Source organism: Delphinus delphis, chromosome 19 (genome assembly GCF_949987515.2).
Source record: "Delphinus delphis chromosome 19, mDelDel1.2, whole genome shotgun sequence".
Lineage (NCBI taxonomy): Eukaryota > Metazoa > Chordata > Mammalia > Artiodactyla > Delphinidae > Delphinus > Delphinus delphis.
This window is the reverse complement of record NC_082701.1, coordinates 1835982-1847202: the sequence shown is the minus strand read 5'-3', so window position 1 is coordinate 1847202 and position 11221 is coordinate 1835982.

Below are 11221 nucleotides of genomic sequence, written 5' to 3'. Positions count from 1 at the left end.
CTCGGGGGCATCAGGTGCAACTCGCCTTGGGCTCTGTGTCTCAGGAGACCAGCCTGGGGTTTAGGTTGAGCCAGGGGACCTGAGTTCTCACCTTAGCCGTGCTACTGTCTTGGGGTTTAGGTTCAGCCAGGGGACCTGAGTTCTCACCTCAGCCGTGCTACTGTCTTGAGACGATGAACTTGGACACCACTTTCCTTCTCACGGCTGACTTACAGGGCTAGAGTCCTGCGTGATCTCACTGTACAGGGAAGTCGTGAAGAACCACAGGACAACGCCCAATTCTAGGTCCCTTGCAAGGAAGACGCAGACACATTGTCCCTATTCTAAAGGCAGAGCCTGAAGGCAGGGGGTACTTTTATTTCCCCCCAGTTTCCCATTCTGACTCCTGAAAAAGTCTGCTGCACGGTCTCTCTGTGAAGCCAAGACAGGGTGGAGGCTGGGGAAGAGTGGCCACAATTCAATCCCGCCAGCACGAGGACCTACTCTGCGCCTCCGTCCGTGCTGAGCGCTGGGGTGACGAACAGGTACAGCATAATCACCAGTGGAATGCAAATGATCAGTAAACCCACAAGAGTTAACACCACACGGCCCCCAGAATGGCTTAAATTTCAAAGACTGACAATACGTGTGTTTGCAGGCACATGAAGCACTGAGAACTCCTGTACGTTTTGACAGGAGTGTAAATTGGTTCAACCAGTTTGCAAAATCATTTAGCAATATCTCCCGAAGCTAAGCCTACGTCTGTCCTATGTCCCAGTAATTCGACTTCTGGTACACGTCTAGGGGAAATGATTGCACACGTCCACCAAAAGGTACGTACGATCATGTTCATGGTAGTTACGTTCATAATCGCTCCAGACTGGAACCCAAAGATCCATCAGAAGGTGAAAGGATAAATAGATTGGGGGGTATTTATACAACGGAATACTACACAGCAATGAAAAGGAATTGAGTACTAGTACAAACAGTAACATAGCTAAAACTCACAGAGGTCTTGTTGAGTAACAGAACCCAGGCACAAGAGGGCATGCTGTATTCCATTTATATGAAGTGTGAAACAGGCAAATTAACTTTGGTGATAGAAGTCAGACTAGTGATTACCTCTGCTGCTGGGTACTGAGTGGGAAGGGGCATGAGAGCACCTTCCGAGGTGATGGATTTGTTTTACGTCTTCGTCTGGGTGATGATTACATGTATAAAAATTAATCTAGCTGTACACTTAAAGTTTGTGTTCTTTACTGTATGCAAATTATACCACAAGAAAAAGCTAAATAAAACCAACCAAAAACATTCCCTAAACTTTCCTTATATGTTTCCTTGGTCTTCTTAATCAGACTATAAATATCTGTTAGAAAAAAAAAATCCAACAAAATGAAACAAAATAGACACAGATGTGACAACACTGCATAGAACTAACCACACACATCCAGTGCTCCCAAGCCACGCTGTGGAAGTGGCCAGGCAGACAGGGAGGGGCAATCTGAAAGGATGCTCACATCTTTCCTTTTCAGCACTTCAGAGATGATCCCTTGTCTTCTGGTCCCCAGAGTTTCTGATGAGAAGCTAGCTTTCATTCATAACATCATTTCCCGGTTGTAATGTCTTTTTTCTTCAGTGGCTTTCAAGAATTTTTCTTTATATCTGGTTTTCAATAGTCTATTATGTACCTAGCTATGGTTTCTTTGTACTGTTTATTCTGCTTGGGATTTGCTGAATTTCTTTGATCCGTAACTTAATGGTTTTCACCATATTTACCAAATTTTCAGCCATTATTTCTTCGATATTTTTTCTTCCTTATTCTCTCTCTCCTGTGCTTCTAATTACACATATCTTCTAACCCACATTATTGTTCCAGAAATCACAGAAGCTTTACTCGTTTTTTGCAATATACTTTTTGTTCTCTTCAAATTACATGCTGTTGATCTAATTTTCAGTTTACTGACCTTTCTTCACTCTCTCCAAATCTGTCGTCAAGCTCACCTAGTACAATTTTCATTTCAGATACACTTTTCAGTTCTAGAATTTCTGATTAAAAAATTGTTTTTCTACCTCTCCTCTCAGATTCTCCATTTTTAAATTCATTGTGACTATCTTTTCCTTTAAGTCCTTGAACAAGATTATAAAAGTTGCGTTAAAGTCGTTGTTTACTAATCCCAACATCTGAGTCATTTTGGGGTCAATGGCTTTTGATTGTTTTTTCTTTTGACTAAGATCATATTTTCTGTTTCTCTTCACGTCCTGAAATTTTTAAACTGGATACTAGACATTGCGCTTTACACACTATAGAGCTTGGATTTTATCTTCCTTTGGCGATCACAGCTGACTTGAAGGGACTCACACCCTAGCCTGTCTCTCTCCTGTGGTAGCTGTGCTGAGACACTCGCTCCACACTTGCATCTTCCAGCGGTTGCTTTCTGTGCTCCTTGGGGTCTCTCCACACATTGACCGCTCAGGGATCCGTCAAGAGTTGGAGATAAGTTCATCTGCAGATTTCGAGGTTCCCCATCTGTGGCTCCCTCTTTTCCTAGATCTCTCCTCCATTTCTGGCCACCCTGGCAGCCCCACTTGTGTCTCCTGATGCCTCAAAGAAATAAGAGTATGGGCTTCTGCTTGAGCTCTCGTCTCCCCAGGTCCTGTAGACTGGAGGTTGCCCTCGGGGGGAAAACAACAAGACTATGGGTCCCCGTTCTGCTTCCTTCTTTCAGAGGTTGACTACCTCCAGATTATTCCTGATTTTGGCCACTCTCTAGTCTCTCCAAATATTAGAGTTTTTTTTTTTTTTTTTTTGCTGTGCTGTGTGGCTTGCAGGATCTTAGTTCCCTGACTAGGGATCAAACCTGGGGCCTCGGCAGTGAGAGCACAGGGTCCTAACCACTGGACCTCCAGGAAATTCCAAAAATACTTGCTGTTTTCTTTTTTTAATGATTTTGTCAAGAGTTTTTCATTGATCTCTTCCAGAGAGTTAGTTCAATACAAGCTGCTCCACCATTACGAGAACTGGAACACAACACACTCTTTATGCTTTTTATCCCCTAATCTTTATACAATGAACATCCTCCTTTGTCCAAAGGTATAAGAAAAACTGTGGTGTAAAGACTCTGGTGTAGGAACACCTAGGGTATGTGTACGTTTCTGTGTGGGGAGTACAGAGGAACCAAGGAGGATGGCATCTAGGCAGATGGCCAGGTCCACTCCTATTTGGAAATTTCCTAAGCATCTGTAGGGGCAGGGAATTGAGGTAAACACCAGGGATCCTTCAGGACAGAGACCACATCGTCCATACTTCTGTGAGGCACCAGGGCCAACAAAGCACCTTGCACAAAATCAAAGGTCAACAGATGTTGACCTGAACTGAGTTCCTGCTCTCAAAGAACTTAACATGCCCTTAAAACAACAATAAAAAACCCCTTTTCACCCAGAAACACAGCAACCTATGGAAGATGATTCATCCCCATTTGGAAGTAGCTGCGTGGTAGAGAGTAGATCAAAAACTTTACATCTAATCTTATGTCTATCCCTAACAGGCTGTGTGATAGTGGGTAAGTTCCTCCCACAATTTGGTCTCTGTTTCCTTATCTTCAAATACATAAGGGCCCTGCCATGGCACCCAGCTCCCATTCTGTGGTCATGAGCTCCAGCTCTGGGAGGAACTTTTTTTAATTAAAAAAATTTTTTTTAAATTTTTGGCTGCATTGGGTCCTTGTTGCTGTGCGTGGGCTTTCTCTAGTTGTGGCGAGCAGGGGCTACTCTTCATTGTGGAGCACAGGCTCTAGAGTGCAGGCTCAGTAGTTGTGGCTCACGGGCTCTAGAGCGCAGGCTCAGTAGTTGTGACTCGCGGGCTCTAGAGTGCAGGCTCAGTAGTTGTGGCTCGCAGACTCAGTAGTTGTGGCTCGAGGGCTCTAGAGCGCAGGCTCAGTAGTTGTGGCTCGCGGGCTTCAGTAGTTGTGGCTCGTGGGCTTAGTTGCTCCGAGGCATGTGGGATCTTCCTGGACCAGGGCTCGAACCCGTGTCCTCTGTGTTCTCCCATCTCATGTAAGGGCAACTGCGTGCTTCTCGCTGTTCAGACCAAACATTTTGGAGCCATCCTGCATTTTCTCCCTCATACCTCACACCTTCTCCATCAAGAAATCCCTGCCCATCTGAGCTGGTCTCCAGGGCCTGTGCCTGGTCTGCACTTCCAGGGCCCAAGTCGGCCTTCTATAACAATAGCGGTTTGTTAATTTCCCTTTGTAAACAAAAATACTTATTTTATTTCTTTACTTGTTTTTGGCTGTGTCGGGTCTTAGCTTCATGCGGGCTTCTCTCTAGTTGTGGCAGCAGGTTTTCTCTCTCTAGTTGTGGTGTGCAGGTTCCAGGGTGCGTGGGCTCTGTAGTTGTGGCACATGGGCTCTCTCGTTGAGGCGCGCAAGCTCAGTAGTCGTGGCGTGTGGGCTTACTTGCCCTGCGGCACGTGGGATCTTAGTTCCCCGACCAGGGATTGAACCCGTGTTCCCCGCACTAGAAGGCGGATTCTTTACCACGCAATCACCAGGGAAGTCCCAATTTCCCTTTGTTTTTTTAACAAATGAAAGGAAAAGGCACTTCAGCTGCCCGCTAATTCAACTGACTAGATGAATCCCCAAGGTCACGGCTTCAGGTCAGAGCAGGTCCAGCTCTGCAATTTTCTGGTTTTGTGAACTTGGGCAAATTCCTCCTTCATAAAGTCCAACATGGCAGCCCTAGCCCATCCATCCCAACTGGCTCAGGCCTGAGGATCTCCCAAGAGGCCTCCAGCCCTGCGTCTTCTGTCTGCAGATCTCCACTTCCCCACAGATCTCTGTCCTCTGTTTCCCCACAGAAACACAAGGGCCTGGGACGCTTGTCATTTTGTGGTCCCTTGGAATGGAATTCCTTGAACTCTGTGTCCATGGGATCCGTGGGCAGTGTCTCTTCATTCCCCGAGGAACAAGACAGTGGGGCTTAAATCTCACGTAAGTGGGCTGGAGGGTCAGCCTCTCGTCTGTTCCGCCACGTGGCCAACTCTGTGAAGACAAGGGCCACTTACTGTTACCGGGAAGCCACCACAACTCTCAGGTCACCCAGGAGAGATGACGCCTCGGAAGACGATGCGTCTGAACCATCCACATATGTTGCAGATTTAATGCGACATTTGCTGCTTCTTCAAAACAGAACTTTGAAATGAAGTTTGAAAAGTCCAATTGATGTTGAACTGGAAAAGTTTCATCTCGACCTCGTGTCTCTTTGGTCATTAGGAAGACACAGTGAATCAGCACGGTATAATGGGATCCTTATTTGAGTGAACTGGTTTATGAAACGCTCCAGAGGATCTGGAAACAGCTGGTGATGGACCCTCAAGTGCTTTACATTTGGAGAGAGGATGTGCACTGGAGTGGCGGTGAGGACAAAGCTGAGGGGGGGGGGGCTCTGAAGGGGAAGGAAGCGGGGGGACTGCCTGCAGGACTCACTTGTAGGGGTTTTGATAAAAGGCTTCACCAACCTGCCTGCCCCAGCCTTCTGCTCAGCCTGGGACTCGAGACTTAAGTGTTTCGTCTGGGTTGGGGCACCGCGTTGCCTCGGAGGGGTGACACATCAGGGCGATGGGGTGCGGCTGGGCTCGGCACCACCCTGTGCTAGGTAGGCGCTCCGGCCCCATCACGCGGGAGACTGGATGAAACCCACGCGCCCAAGGCGGCTCTCAGGACGGCCGAGCGAGGAGAGGTGGGACCAGCATGTGAGGCCCCTCGGGCTTCGGGCTTCCTTCCCCTCCTCACTTCCCAGGCCAGGTGGGCTGTTAGGAAGAGCAGGTTCCTCGGCCCCCATCGTCCCCTGCCTGGGGATGAAGCAGCCTAGATGAGCTGTGGGTGAAGGGGGGGATCAGGAAAAGTGTGGCTGCAGGCTGCCCTCCACAGGCAGTGGACGTGTCCCTCCACAGGCAGTGGGCGTGTCCCTCCACAGGCAGTGGGCGTGTCCCTTTCCGTGCACTCGGTGCTTTTGCATGTTTTCCTAAGAAACGGCATCCAGACACCGGGGTGGCGGAGGGGCCAGGACACCAGGAGAGTAAACGCCTCTTCCTCCTCGTCAGCGGGGCTTCCATCACCGTTTACGGGGTGCAAGGCCCCAGATGGGCTCAGTATTTGTGTTCCTGCCTGTAAGCCTGTAGCTACCCTGAGGCAGGTTTCCACACCCAACCCCTAGCCCCAGGCTACCCCTAAGTGAGGCTCTGCAGGGGGGCGGGCAGGGACTCTGAGGACAGTGCCCTTGCCGCCCTGCTGGCACCAGGGCTGGCAGAGGCGCTGCACGGGGCCTGGTGACGGGGGGGGGGGGGGTTGCTCTGGGGAAGCCGCAGGCTGCAAGAAGCAGACCCGCGGGCACGTGTGATTCGTTCCCAGTGCGAGGGCTCATGGGTGACATAAAGGTATCTGCAGGGAGGACGACACCGCCTGGCAGCCCGCGGGATCCCCTGGTCGGCACTGGCTTTGAAGCAGTGAGCGGGCAGCCAGACGGACAAGCTCACCGGCCCCGCCTCCACGCACCGATTCCCCACGAGCAGGCGCTGGCACGGCGGTGCGTCTCCTCCACGTTCATCGGGAACCTCACCCCACTTCCATCCCACAGACAGCGCTTCAGAGCCCAACAGCACCCTCATCTAGCGGTGCGCCCTGGCACATGGCGGGGGGACCTCTCGTCCCAGGGGATTCTCGTCTCTTTCAGGTCTGGGATTGGGAGGTCCTTCAGCAGTGGTTCGTGTCCGGGCCGTGTGTTAGAATAATCCAGGCCAGTCTTCCTGCTCTCGTTCGCAGGCTCCAGCCCCGGTCCGAGCATTATATCTAATTGTTCTGGGTGGGCAACGGGCCTGGGTGTGTCTTAAAAGCTTCTCAGACGATCCTAATGTGAGGCCCACTGACCACTCTCTCCGGGTTGGGAAAGGTCCTCACCAGACAGGCCTGGGTTGGAGTCCCTGTTCTACCACCAGGATCGTTTCTTCTTGGCAAACAGCCTGGCAGCCTCATTTCTCCATCTGTAAGGAAGAGCCGGTGACATCTCAGCTCACAGAAGGGCTGTGAGCATTCAGGGAGAAACGCCTGTCGAAGTGGCTTGCCCTCAGAACACAGATGATTTCCCATTAGCATTGATCCGTGCACGAACATTTTCAGCTCACAGCTGGCATGTTTTAGGTTGCTTCAGAGTAAACACAGCCAGCGCTCTCGAGCCCCCTTTTTTCAACCTATGTGCTAACTACGGAAGAGATGAGGGCTTCTGGCTTATTCTGAAGTAACCCTGCCTCCTGATGAGCCCTGAGGGGTCCGGAAGCTGCTAGCCCCTGAGATATGATTTGCATATTATGCTATCTTGGAGCATTTTATTTCAAGCAAAAAGTGAGATGTGACATTTTGAATCCATCTTCAGTGACAGGGAGACCCGAGCTTGGAAAACAGGAGGTTCTGCTTCTTTCCTTCTCGAGGGATCGCTCGGGCTGCCCTGGGACCAGCAACACTCCGTTTACAGCCCTCAGCTGCGTGTCCATCCTCTCCAAATGGAAACCCAGAGACTCCAGCAACGGCAAAGCCAGACCCTTATGCGTCAGAGTCTTTCTGAAGGCATCCAGTTTTCATCCCGTCTCCACGCGCAGCACGTGGCTGGGCGCCAAGGGTCTGTCTGGCCGCTTCCCACTGTTCCCTTCTCTTGCCCAAGTATAGCTGCTTATCTGCACCCTGAGATTCTGTCACAGCATCTTGCAGTCACAAAGGGCCCACGAGGTACCAACCACAGGCTTACACTATGCAAACTCTCATTCTCCCTCCTGCTTCCCTGACACCACTGCTCAAAGACCTGCAGGAATGAGGACCCGCTAGCTCCACAGGGATGGGAAGGTCAACCGCAGATGGCTCCTCTATCCATGCAAATGACGAGAAGGAAATGAAATTCCAGACAGAAAGGATTTTTCCTTATTTGATTTTAGCAACAGCTGAGGTTCGAAGGCGGCAGCTCCCTCACGGACCCTTTGCCCACCGCCCAGAAGACCGTCTCCCTAGAGAAGAGAGAGGAGGCCGAGGGCCCAGGTATGGACGGGGGCAGCTTGAGACCGGGGAGCATCTGAAGCAGTGCCAGGAGTCCCCTCTCCCAGCTCCCTCACCATTTTTCACACTCTTGCCGAAGAGCGGGCTCTCGTACGGAACGCTCTTGGGCAAGCGTTGTTCTCCTGTAAAATGTCTTATCAGATGGTTTATGAGATGAAGCTTTGATGCCTTATAGCACATTTTTAAACAGACACTGTTCCCAGGACGAATAAGGGCTAGACTTTTTAGCCTTTCTAGATCACGAGACACGCAAAGTACCGAAGGAACCAGTAAATGGACGTTGGCCAAGCGCAACCATTGTGAAAAGGAAAAAGGCTTGTTTCATCTCAGCACGAAGTTAAATTAGTGTTTCTAATGCTCCCAGTGTGCTGTGGATGGGGGGGGGAGAACCAGCAAGAGGGGGCAAAGGGTGGGCTTTGAAACCAAAAACTTGGGTTCTGGACCTAATCTGGTCACTTGTAGCTGATTTTGGTCTCAGAACAATCACTTTTGATCTCAGAAAAACTCAATCGAATTGAACACTGAATCATAGATGTTCCTTTCTGAAGGCTTTTCTTCAAAGGAATTTTTTTTCTTTTTTAAAAAAATTTAATTAATTAATTAGTTCTTGGCTGCGTTGGGTCTTCGTAGCTGCACGTGGGCTTTCTCTAGTTGCGGCGAGTGGGGGGCTACTCTTCGCCGCGGTGCGCGGGCTTCTCGTTGCGGTGGCTTCTCTTGTTGCGGAGCACGGGCTCTAGGCGCGCGGGCCTCAGTAGCTGCAGCACACGGGCTCAGTAGTTGTGGCTCGCAGGCTCTAAAGCGCAGGCTCAGTAGCTGTGGCGCACAGGCTTAGTTGCTCCGCGGCATGTGGGATCTTCCCAGACCAGGGCTGGAACCCGTGTCCCCTGCATTGGTAGGTGGATTCTCAACCATTGCACCACCAGGGAAGCCCTGAAGGCTTTTCTTCATGGGCGGAGTTGGATGAGTTTTCTTAAAATATGAGTCCAATGATGTTGGACAGAAAAAAGGCATCTTTGTGTCAACATTTTTCATTGCTCCAAGGGCCTTGGAACTGTGTTCAAAATTTGGGTCGTCTCTAGAGAATAGTAACTGTGTAAATGGTGTAAAACCCATTGATGGGTAACTGCTCGGGGAGAGCGGATTCTGTTGCTCCCTTTCACGAACTTCTCTGTGTAGTTCTTTGACGCTTCTGAATAGGTTCTTAAAGCGTTCTCCTGTACTTTGACCTCAACCCAAGGTCGTCTCCGGAAGTGCTGAACCTGCTGTGGTGGCGCTGAAAAGGCCTTTTCCTATTCTTATGTGTTTAGGAGGCAAGCCGTTCTTTTACCCAAATTACTGCTTATTCGGAGGCACACGGATTCATTGCCTCTGATTAGGTCAAGTTTCTTCCTGCTTTACAAACGAGCCTATCACATTCTTTTATAACCGAGGAATTGGCTCTATACATACCTCAAACATTTTTTGTGTTCTTCAAAATTGTGCTTACAATTAAATAGGATGTCTTCCTTTTGCTGAAATGCTTTATTTCTAAAACTATGGCCTTTCTTTCCTTTTGTCCATTCCAGAATCTGCCCATCACATTTGCTTTTCTTAGAAACACTGAAGCATGGGAACATTTTAGTACTTGATGAATTTTTTAAAATGAAGTCTTGCCAAAAAGATCTATCTTTTCTAAGTTGCAAATGGAGTCAGAGGAACCGCTAGCCACCTTGACCTTGAATGGGTAGACCGTACATGCAGCTGAGTTAGGCTGCGTTTTGAGGGTTAGCGGGGTCTTAACCAGGTTAAGAGAGGAGGATGAAGCAGGGCTGGTACCCAGACAGGCTGTTGAAAGTGAAGGGCTGTTTACTGTAGCTGCAGGTGGCATTTCTCTTTTCAAGATGGCCTAAGTGATTTCTGCATTGTGACTTCTATTCTATATCTTAATTGCACCGCTAATTTGATAATCCTATAGTCATTTTTCCTTGTCTATTTATCTTGATGGTGAACCTACGGCACACAGCATTTATGTGGCTAGCCTAAAGGCCATTCTGATCAGTGTTAGAAATTGAATTTGTCCATCAATACAAGCTCTTATAAAGTATTGTGAATGACAGTTGCAGCAATAAAATAGTTAATAAGTGGTCTGAAGACACAGTAGAATTATACTTTCTCTTCTCTGTGGTCAGAAGGTATAATGCAAAATTCAACTACCCTCAGAGGCATAATCACAGGTAAAAACCATTACCACCAAGTCGGCATTACAGTATAAAATCTAACGGCATAAAATGGAATTATTTAGATGGTATTACAGTGAAGCTAATCTGAAATCAGACTCTACTTATTTTTGGTCCAAAGACTCCTTTCAGAGGAAGATAAGTGCTACTCCCCGTTTTACATACATTTCTGGGAACAAAGCGCATCCTATCAGCAGGAGAATGATAAGCATTTGAAAATCAAGCTCCTGATCGCTCCTGGCATTTCTCAGTTTGCTTTTAGCTGGTGCGTCTGGCAGAGGAGTGGCATCGCTTCTAAGACACCAGCGGCAGGAAAACCCTGAGGCGCTGTCTACAGACCTCCCTCTCACGGTCCACACAGCTGATCTCTGCAACGGACAGGCCAAACACTGACATGCTTAAAGTTGTGACTGGGTCCCAGCAGCTGGGAGGGGCGTGTTCTATTACCGAAAGAGAGACCCAGAGCTGGACTGGCGGAGGCATGTTTAGGTATGTAGGCATCTCCAGACGTTCCCCGTGGGGGACCCCGACCTCTGCACAGGGGAGGGGGGACCACAGCCTGGCCACCTTGAGTCGACTGAATTCTCCCAACAGCTCGAGGGCACTGGGCAGAGTTGGGTTCCCTTTGTCACTTCTTGGGAGGACAGTCAGCAAATCTAAAGCATTTACACCCTCCAAGATGCCCTAGAAATTATAAAGTGACCAAATGTCCTGTTCTCCATTTTCCTTAGTAGAAAAAAGCCCCTGCCCTCCTTCCCTCTAAGACGAGACCATGATCTATTTTGACAGGATTATAATGTCTTGCCTCTTTCTAAGTTCCTATTTGTAATTTTCGGTGTTGGCATGAAGGAAATTTTGGTGCCAACCTACAAAAAAAAAAAAAAAAAGAAGGAAAGGAAGGCATTTATGGTTTCTAGACATTGCCCT